The following is a 10,000-nucleotide window of genomic DNA, read 5'->3' on the forward strand; positions in this document are numbered from 1 at the left end:
GTGATGATTTATTCAAAGTTTTTTTTAATATATTGTCATAAAAACTAAAATGGAAATTTTGTGAAGAAGTCCCGCTTCTTTCGCAAAATTGAATATTCTATTTGACTTACTAGTATTTTCTCTCTGAAAACTCTGTAAGGCAGATCATTTCACTGCTCATCACAGCCAGCATTCAGAGAGGAAACGTGTTCTTAAAGTTTTAAGTCTGGGACACTTGATCGACAATGGCCCAAACAACAGGGACAAGCTGCCATCACAAAATGGCTGGGTATGCCACCCATCAAAAACCTGTGTCATACATTTGTCCAGTTCTCAAATGTTACAGGCCAGTTTCACATTTCCTTGGTTACTCTGCCTCCATAGGAAAGCCATCCAGTAGTTTCCAGCATCCAGTCAAAGTCCCTCTTGAAAGCTTTCATATCTCCCCCGGTTGTTACCTAAATAAAAAGAAGCAGTGATATAATAATGCTTATCAGCATAAGCTCCACAAATGTGTTTTTCATCGGCGCCAACGCCAGCGTTGGAACGTTTATTCCTGAAGCCACAGTGGACTGAAACAAGGTATTTGTTATGCTATAAAAAGCACAATAACCAACCATAGACTATTTTTCTAACTTTCTATTTAATGCAGTGGGTCGATAGTTAGTCGTTGATAAACCCGTCTTTTCCTCATGTAACATAAAGCAGAGTCCATGTTAACTCACAGATAAAAGGAAAGATGTTTTCCTTCAAAATACAGTTTATGATGCTAAGACTGAACAATTTAGAACCTTGTAGAGCTTTTCTGATCATGACATATGTAATGTCATTAAAGATTAGAGCACAGTCTGTCACTTTCTAACGGTGAATCAAACTGTCTAATTGAAAGAGCCATATGATATGAGTCTCCCCCCATGTGCCATGAAATCAGTGACATTCTTCTTATCTCAAATACTTAGATAAGGGACACTGTCGATTTTCTGCACCAGTGCTTTGTATGGAATATACTAACCTGGTATTTTCCTATCACGGAAAAAGAAGTTTTGAGTCTATTGGAGTTGGGAGTATTGACCTACTTTTCTTCCAAGATCTCTGCACATCTGAGCTCTTGCTCTATGAGATTGTGTTTTTTAGTGATAGCAGTAATGCCTCCTTTGAAGTGTCATTGTTGTTCTCATTACTCTGTGTACAGTATGGTACAAAAGGTTCCTCAGTGAAGCAGGCCGGAGTGCAAGTTTTTGTTGTTTTTATAGTTGAAAAAGGCCAGTTACACCTACAATAGCGTTTAGCAGCAATATAGTAAGTCCTGTCAGCGAAACATCTCAGCAATATCTAAGGCACTTTCTTCTGTAATATATATTTCACTTAGCCTCTTTTTATGTTCCAATTAGGTAGTCTATGGACAGGAGGAATTTGAGCAACACTGATAATAACTGCAGAATATTCACTAACTGCCAAGTAAAATCAATTAACAAATTCTCTATATATGCTGATGAATCACTTGCCAATAGGTTACTTGTTTCTACATGGAAATGGTTGGTTTTTGAGTATTCAGTGTCCCGACAATTAGGGATACTGGATGTTCCCCACCAAAGTTAGCATATTTAGGAACATTCTCACATTATCAAATACCCTGCACTCCTTTGACAAGATTCGTTCACATGGCTATATTTTATGTAATGATATTGTCAGGTGGGATAAAATTTCACAAGGCTTTACTCTGATCTTCTTCTAAGGTGCTGATAATGTCTCCGGGAACTTCTGTGGACCAAAAGTTAGTATAAATACTGGCTGTGACTAGAGTATTCCATTATCCTTTTTCATTATTTTCTCTACTTATTCCATTCGCTTTCTTCATTATTCTCTCTGCTTACTCCATTTTCCTTCATTATTCTCTTTTTTTTTATCTTTAAACTATTGTACCAATTTTTCCTCTGAGAAACTCAGATTCTTCAGAGATACGACACCTCTATTGCGACTGGAAGTTTTTATGAAATTCAGAGCTAGGTTCAGTATCGTTTTTTGTCTTCATACCTTTCAGTTTATTACTTTGAGCTGGTGTCTGTACCTTTTCCAACATATTTCCTTTGTCTGATAAGGAAGATTTCGACTCTTGGACCAGATGCCTTATTACCTCTCCACTTACTTCAAACATACCGTATTCTTCAACACAACTAGCCTCGAGTTTCAACGCTAGGAATTTATTGTAGAATCCACATTAAATGCACATATTATTGTTTCTGTCCTCTTCTGGCTTTTAACTTCTCATTTCTAAGTTTTCCTCCTTTGTCCATACCTTGACCAACCTGGTTGTAGAGGGGATCCACAGGCCATCGTTGCTGGCAAAAAGATCCTATGCCATGTCAGCCTTTTCTGTCTGTGGTAATCAACTGTGCTTAGTATATGTCATGGTTCTATTACTGAACTGTCCATAAGATGGCAATAACATTACAAGAATGGTACAGCTTGAAGGGAATCAGAGCATTTCAAGATTATAACCATTCCCACTCCAGTTGCTATTCTGGTGAGCAAACATCACGAAATGCCAAGTCCTACCCCAGAAATGGCCGACCAATGGAATCCATAAGCCAGATATAATTGATATTCCTGGTCTTGAGATGTAAATATAATTGGTCATATTGACAGATGGCTGACGATCCCAGAAATTGCCGACCAATGGAATCCATAAGCCAGATATAATTGATATTCCTGGTCTTGAGACGTAAATATAATTGGTCATATTGACAGATGGCTGACGATCCCAATACAGCCCATCTAGTCCCGGCTATAATACTTTGCCGTAATTACCAGACCAGAAAATTTCGATTAAAGTAGAAAGACACGCCGTGTTGACAAAAAAGCAAATTTGTGAGTACTATTTATACTTGACTACGGAACTAATTCCACTTTTAATGTTCCCGTCCCAAACTCATAAAAAGCAGCTCTTCATACATTATCACAATCAATTTCTTGTAATGAAGAAGCTTTCCAAGAACATTACCATTTACAGGATCATATAATTATAGTTACAATCAAAGACACCATTTAAGTTTATGAGTTTTTACATAAGTGATAAATTGTTTCATTTAATAAAACAAGTCTATTGATTTTATGTGGAATCTGAGCCACGTCCCACAAATGTAGATTACGCAGAAGCGCCATATTCATAAATCTCGTCCAGGAGTCGCAGCTGTAGGTGCCTACCTGTTCAATAGAGAGCTACATTCTTGGATTCTGAATCTATTATTTTATTATTTTGATTCAAAACGAGCAAAAATTTAGGAGACAAATTTTTCGCAAGTGGCTTAAGAGAAAACACTCTTCGCAAGTAAATGAAAATAAATCAGCAATCAAATATATTCATGCACAAAGGGCAGTCAATGTAAGTTAATAAAAATTAATATATTTGGTGTATAAACCGTTGAAGTAGCTTTACAAGCTTTACAATGTCTCTTGAACTTATGAGCGTTTTCATGGATGATATAGTCAGCTTTACCTGTGCGGAAACTGAACACTTCCCGAATTAGACAGAGGGTCTGAATGGCACCCTATCATGGATGCTGATACTTTACACGTGATAGGTCACACTACAACCTGTTTCTTAAGAGCTGACGGTAAATATCCACAGCCGACATCATCGAAGCTTCTATCTGGCTACTGACTGGACTAGGCATTGAATTGTAACGTCTAGGTGGGTCGTTAACAGAATGATTTTCAGTCAATCACGATTAGTGTCAGTGACATCGGATGCGATTATTTCCTGTCAGATCCAACGAGCAGACTACAGCATAATTGTCGGAGTACAGTAACAGTGGCAGTAATGGATATTCGCTGTTGATGGTCAAATAGAACAGATGTCTTACATTGAACATTAAAGACCCAGCTATTTTTGGAATGAAAGAATGATTGTTATTCTAAATTCGAAGGTCATAACAAATGTAATAGAAGTTTTCAAATAGACAATCTTTTCGAGAAAAAGAAAGGAGATTAAAATAATGGCAAAAAATAGGAAAGACAGATAGACCATGAGGAATATATACAGTAAATGGTGTTTTGAACGTGGAACCTATATCAGTACACTCACAGATGAACACATTCTGGAGTTATTTAACAGCTTTCATCAAATCATTGGTAATTGCCGTTTAATTAACGGATGCTAGATAATTCGGAGTATTTAATAACTGTCTTAGTCACTGTCGAACTTCTCAGTCCCAGGGGTCCTTTATTCCTCCCACCGTTGGACTGTCGAACATTGCTACCATAAAACAATTTTCCTTGTTTTAATAATTTACTTACATTTTTATCTATTTATCTATTTGTTTTTTGTTATTTCTTTATTTTCTAATAAACGATCTCTTCTTTCTGTATTCCTATTACCTTCTCCTACTTCTTTCAAATGAACACCATATTCTTTGGAAGCTGGAATTTCAAGTTAATGGCCCCTGTGAGCTTGTTCCATATGAATAGGGTTTATGTTCTCAATAATAATAATAATAATAATAATAATAATAATAATAATAATAATAATAATAATAATAATAATAATAATAATAATAATAATATACGTATAAGTACATTTTTTAATAAGGCATTTTTGACGTCCAGCTTTTACCTTCGAGACCTGAGACTTCATACCATAATCAGTTATTCCTTCTATTTTTCAAATGTCTAACATCCTTCAGGATATGAGAGAGGAAAGTTATTTTTCATTTATAAAATCAAAATTATAGCTTTAAACATTTTTATGGATAATTTCAGTCTTAGAATTGATGGTTTAATTCCTCAAAAATTCTGGATATGTTAGAAATGTTTCGTCTCGTTACAGATATTCCGAAAAAAATTCATATCACTACACTACTCAACGGTCTTGTTTCTATAAAACAGTTTTTTCCTTAGTCAATACAAAGATTCTGCAAGGAACTTGAAGTTTAACCAGTTTTTTCATAATTCAAAATATGATTATAAACCATAGTAGAATTATCGAGATCTTTTTATCACTGCCAAGATTCCAATAAAAGTTCTTTGACTACTGCTTATACAAGCTTCGAATAAATGTACAGTAGATTTATATGTAAAAGAAGTACACAAATCACGAAAACATCATTCCGTATAAAATATGGTTAATATATCTTTTAATTAAAATTCTTGACACATGTAAATAACAGGTGTTTCTTCACCTGTTGCACTCGGGCAAGCGCTTCCATTTTTATTTCGTAACACGTGATTGTACCCATATTCATCGCAATATCTGTCCATTTTGTAAACTAATATAAAGCTTGGTCCTAAAGTCACTCAAGTTTACTATGTTTAACTTAAGTTAATCAATAACTTTTCATATTCGAATGGCCGCAGCGAGGAAAATAATCAGTTTGAAAAGACAAGCACATGCGGGCATTCACCAATACCTTTTCTGTGGATATTATGATTCAGTGTTTCATCACACTTCACGAACTTGGAATAAGCTGTTGTGCATTTTTTTTTATCTCAGAATACGATCTCTAACAAAAATACTGCGAGAAAGCTGTATCTCCAATGACCAGATCTTGTCTGGTAAGTACTGAAACGATACTAACCATTTCAACGAAGTTTTAACCGAAATTTGCCCGAGTTTTAATCGGGTCTTACTCCAGTAGACCGACGAGGTGTTTCGCGAGTGAAGGACAGGGACGTAATGGATAATAGAGCACCGCGCTGACAACGCCTCCGCTGACGTCGGTTCAGTCATTCAGCGATATAGTGGGTCCTGGCATCACGTGAACCTCATTTTTCCATAAGAATTAAAGAATATTAATTACGAATTGGCAGGATCGGTTGCAGGGAGACTACGTAATGCCATTAGTTCCCGTAAACAACTCTGCCTTGGAAGGTGCTGTTTCATGCACACAGTTTCTTAATTTCCTTCTTTTAAGACAATCAACGTGTCGGGGTTAGTGCTGTCGGTGTACCTCACCAAAGGGTGTTTGCACTGTCCCTTTGGCCGCTAACTGCACTTACCTTATCTCCGTTCCAACACCCTTTATTCATTCTTGCTCTCCAGCCTCTCTAATTGTTACTTCTTAGTACAACTGTGGGATTTTCTCTCCGTTTTATCTTTCGAACCTTGTACTTTATCTCCTTTAATTTCTGGGTCTCTTTATCTTGCTGCCCGACTACTCGTTTTTCCCTTTTTTCGCTGTTTTAAGTGATGAATGGCTGAAAGTGACCCAGTGCTTGGCTTAGCAGCCTAACTGTCATAAATCAATCAGGAAAGGATAATTCATTACAATCTGAGAACGTGGGAAATCTCCAGGTGCTCACTCTCTGAAAAGGAAACAAGTAAGCCTAGGCTTACTTGTTTCCTTTTCAGCCTAGGCTGAATAGTTTAGATAAGATTTAACAGCCTAGGCTGTATAGTTTAGATAAAGTTATTATTTTTAGGATGAGTGCAAATTTCCCTTCAAAAACGTCAAAATCCTAGTTGAATAGTCTTTTTTTTTTTTTTGGCATATTTCTTTTTCGAGATAAGAGCCACTAAGATAATAATGTGCCCCATTGAGTAAACATTTCGCCGTCAATTTGTTTGGCTTATAATAGGCTGAAACTGCAATAAAACGCCATAGCTTCTTTTGCATTCGATGCCTAGCAACCAATCATCAAACCGTTTCATCATCATTGCTAGGACATATTGAATAACTGTCGCGGGAGACAATGAAGCCATTCAACAACAACATTGAGAATGATACGCTATTCTAAGGTTGCTGTACTTAATAGGCTGAGGTATTGATTTTAGGAAAGAATTTATTCACTCTGCAAAAGGGATGGTGCTGGATGACTACCTTTCTATATATATATGTATATATATATATATATATATATATATATATATATATATATATATATATATATATATATATATACATATATATATGTATATATACATAGATATATAGATATATAGATATATATATATATATATATATATATATATATATATATATATATATACATATATATTCACACACACATATATATATACTCATATACATGTGTGTATATTTTTATATATATATATTATATATATATATATATATATATATATATATATATATATATATATATATATATATATATATATATATATATATTATGTATACACACATATATATATTGATCAGTCATGAAATGTTGCATAATTAAAATGGATTCGTTGTTTTGAGCAGTGAATGAAGATGACACGATACACAGCCGCGCTGTGCGATCAATGGCATAGGTTGCAAGAAATGATATATAATTCAGAAAGCAATTTGTCACAGTTTTCTATGATGTACAATTGATTTATCCAACGACGGACGTATATTTGGAGAAGATATTTTATTCTGAAGTGTAAAAATATGTGCTGTCGCCAGCTTCAATTCCACTTTTCCAGATTTTCCAGATTCCGTTTTTTTGAACACACAACATTAAACACAACGAATCACCTTAAAATGACCACAAAATCAGGATCCCACCGCGAAAAATGACTTTTCAGAGATTGATAAATGAAATTGCTGTTTTTGGGAATTCACCAGAATCTGGGAATTGCATCATTTAACAGCGGGTAGGGGGAGGTGATGTGAATTTCAAAAAAAAATTATTCTATAAAGAAAAAAAAACAATGTCCCTTCCCGAACAACAACAACAAAAAAAAACCTTCCTCCCAAAAAATAGTAAAACATGAATGCGTTCTTTCATGAGCATTAGAGAAAGTGGAAGCTTGAGTCATGACCGGAGAAAGGTTTTTCTACAAAAATAATAGTTCACAGCTTATTTTTCAAAACAGAGCGAAAAAAGACAGTTCATATTCTCGAATATTGGAAGAAAGGGACAACTTAATTTAAAAAAGCACATCTGATTTTCACGAACCATAGAAAAGCGAAAGCCAACTTTAAATATTAAAAAAAAAATAACTGCGAGTTTTCGCGGCTGCTAGAAAATGCAGCTTAATTTTCAAACTAAGGAAGAAAATAAAGCCTTCTGAAAGATTAACAAAGTGGCTGCTCAATTATCAGTTAAAAAACCTATTGTTTATTTCCGCTGAAGGAAAAATGAATGACAGTTTTCATGACGGGACTGAAACCCGGTACCTTGATTTTCAAAAGTTCATTTTCCACGAACGACAGAAAAAGCGAAAGCTTAATTTTTAAAATGGAGCGAATACCGAGTGCTTTTTTTTTTTCTCGAACAAAGAAACACGTGCAGCTTTCTTCTAAAAAAATAACGAGAATAATTTCCTTACTCTTCTTACCCTTGGAATACTTTCGGGAAGCTTCTGAATAAGAGTCACATTCCTTGACAGGCTCTCAATAAATAAACGGCCCGAGAAAAATCGTCCCATTTCTGCCTGTCATGCTCCGAGATCCATAATAGCTTTGCCTCCTCAAAGAGAAAGGAACAATTCATGTCTCTTGTTAGATAAATTTCCAGATAAATTTTAAAAAGACTTTTTAACAATAATTATAATTATGATAACGTTCTCATTCATTCTTTTGCTGCGCCCTTTCGGCCCCTGGCTGCGACCACTCTTCATCCTTTTACTTTACCTCTCTTCCTGGTTCCTTTCTTCAGCCTTGCTGTCCAACACCTCGAACTGCTACTTTCCAGTAAAACTGTTGGGTTTTCTCCCATTTCCACCTTTAGACCCTATTATTTCATCTCCTTTATTTTCTGGATTGCTTAATCTTACTGTCCAGCCACTCCAACTCTCTGTCTTCAGTCTAAAGCTGAAGCTGAAGGGCCGAAAGTGGCCCTTCAGTGCTTCGATTGACAGCCTGAATTTCATAAATCAATCAACCAGTCTTTTGTGTTGAAGTGTTTCAAGACACAGTGACTAGTAGAAGGTAAATATATAAAATTATGCAGATATTTAGCAACATGTGCATAAATACAGACATAATGTGCTAGCTAGAGAACCTTTGATTAGAGTCTTAGAGAAGGCCGGAGCGATGTAGGACGTTCTGTTAAGGCCTTAAAGCCCTTTGTATCTTTATTGACATAAGTATTGAACTTGGTACCCGGTAGATAGTCTATAGTAGTAGTATTCAGCTATGAATGGAGAAAGGCAAAAATAAAATTTATATATATATATATATATATATATATAAATTTTATATATATATATATATATATATATATATATATATATATATTTTATATATTTTATATTATATATTCATATATTATATATACTATATACTGTATATATATATATATATATATATATATATATATATATATATATATATATATATATATATATATATATATATATATATATATATATATATACATGTAGGACGACTATGTGTCAGTATAAAACCTATACTTGAGGAAAAATAATGGTAAAAGGAAAAGGCTGGACCTAATCCAGAAGTCTTCGTAGACCTACAATTGTATATGCGTGGCTATCCTTTGGTTACTTAATCTATTTGGTTTGGGTAATGTATTCCCTTTAGTATCTAATGACTGCGTAATGCACTTAGTACTACATTATGAAACTAATTGCTCGTATGTCACGCTAGGAACTCTGGAACGTTAACGTTACTCTCCCACGCAGTAAAATAAAAGTGGAGTAGTTTCCTTAAAAGTAGCGTATTCCAGAATTCCCTTAAAGATTAATGTAAGTCTTGCATCCTTAAAGAATTCCCATATGGTGCTCAGAAATTCTTTTGGGGTGTGGTTGCCAATCCCATACCATCATTTTCTTGGCTGTTACCCCTCCATACTCTGACCAAACCAAACGCTGCAGAACTTGAAAAATCGGATGATCAGCAGTATAGACAACTTGGAAATGCCTTCTTTTAGCAACTAAAGTGTTCTGTGAACTTGAGGGCCCATGAAACATAATTAACAAGGAAAAACCCTAAAGCCCAGCTATTACAACCTTGATCACTAGTGAACGTGGAAAAGATCGGCAAGTAAGGAGAACTTCCGTTTGTTTCGCAATCATCTGAGTAGCCTTTGGACGTATTCGCTGAGCCATTTATTATAGTTGCATGCTAATTAG

Source organism: Macrobrachium rosenbergii, chromosome 54 (assembly GCF_040412425.1).
Source record: "Macrobrachium rosenbergii isolate ZJJX-2024 chromosome 54, ASM4041242v1, whole genome shotgun sequence".
NCBI lineage: Eukaryota > Metazoa > Arthropoda > Malacostraca > Decapoda > Palaemonidae > Macrobrachium > Macrobrachium rosenbergii.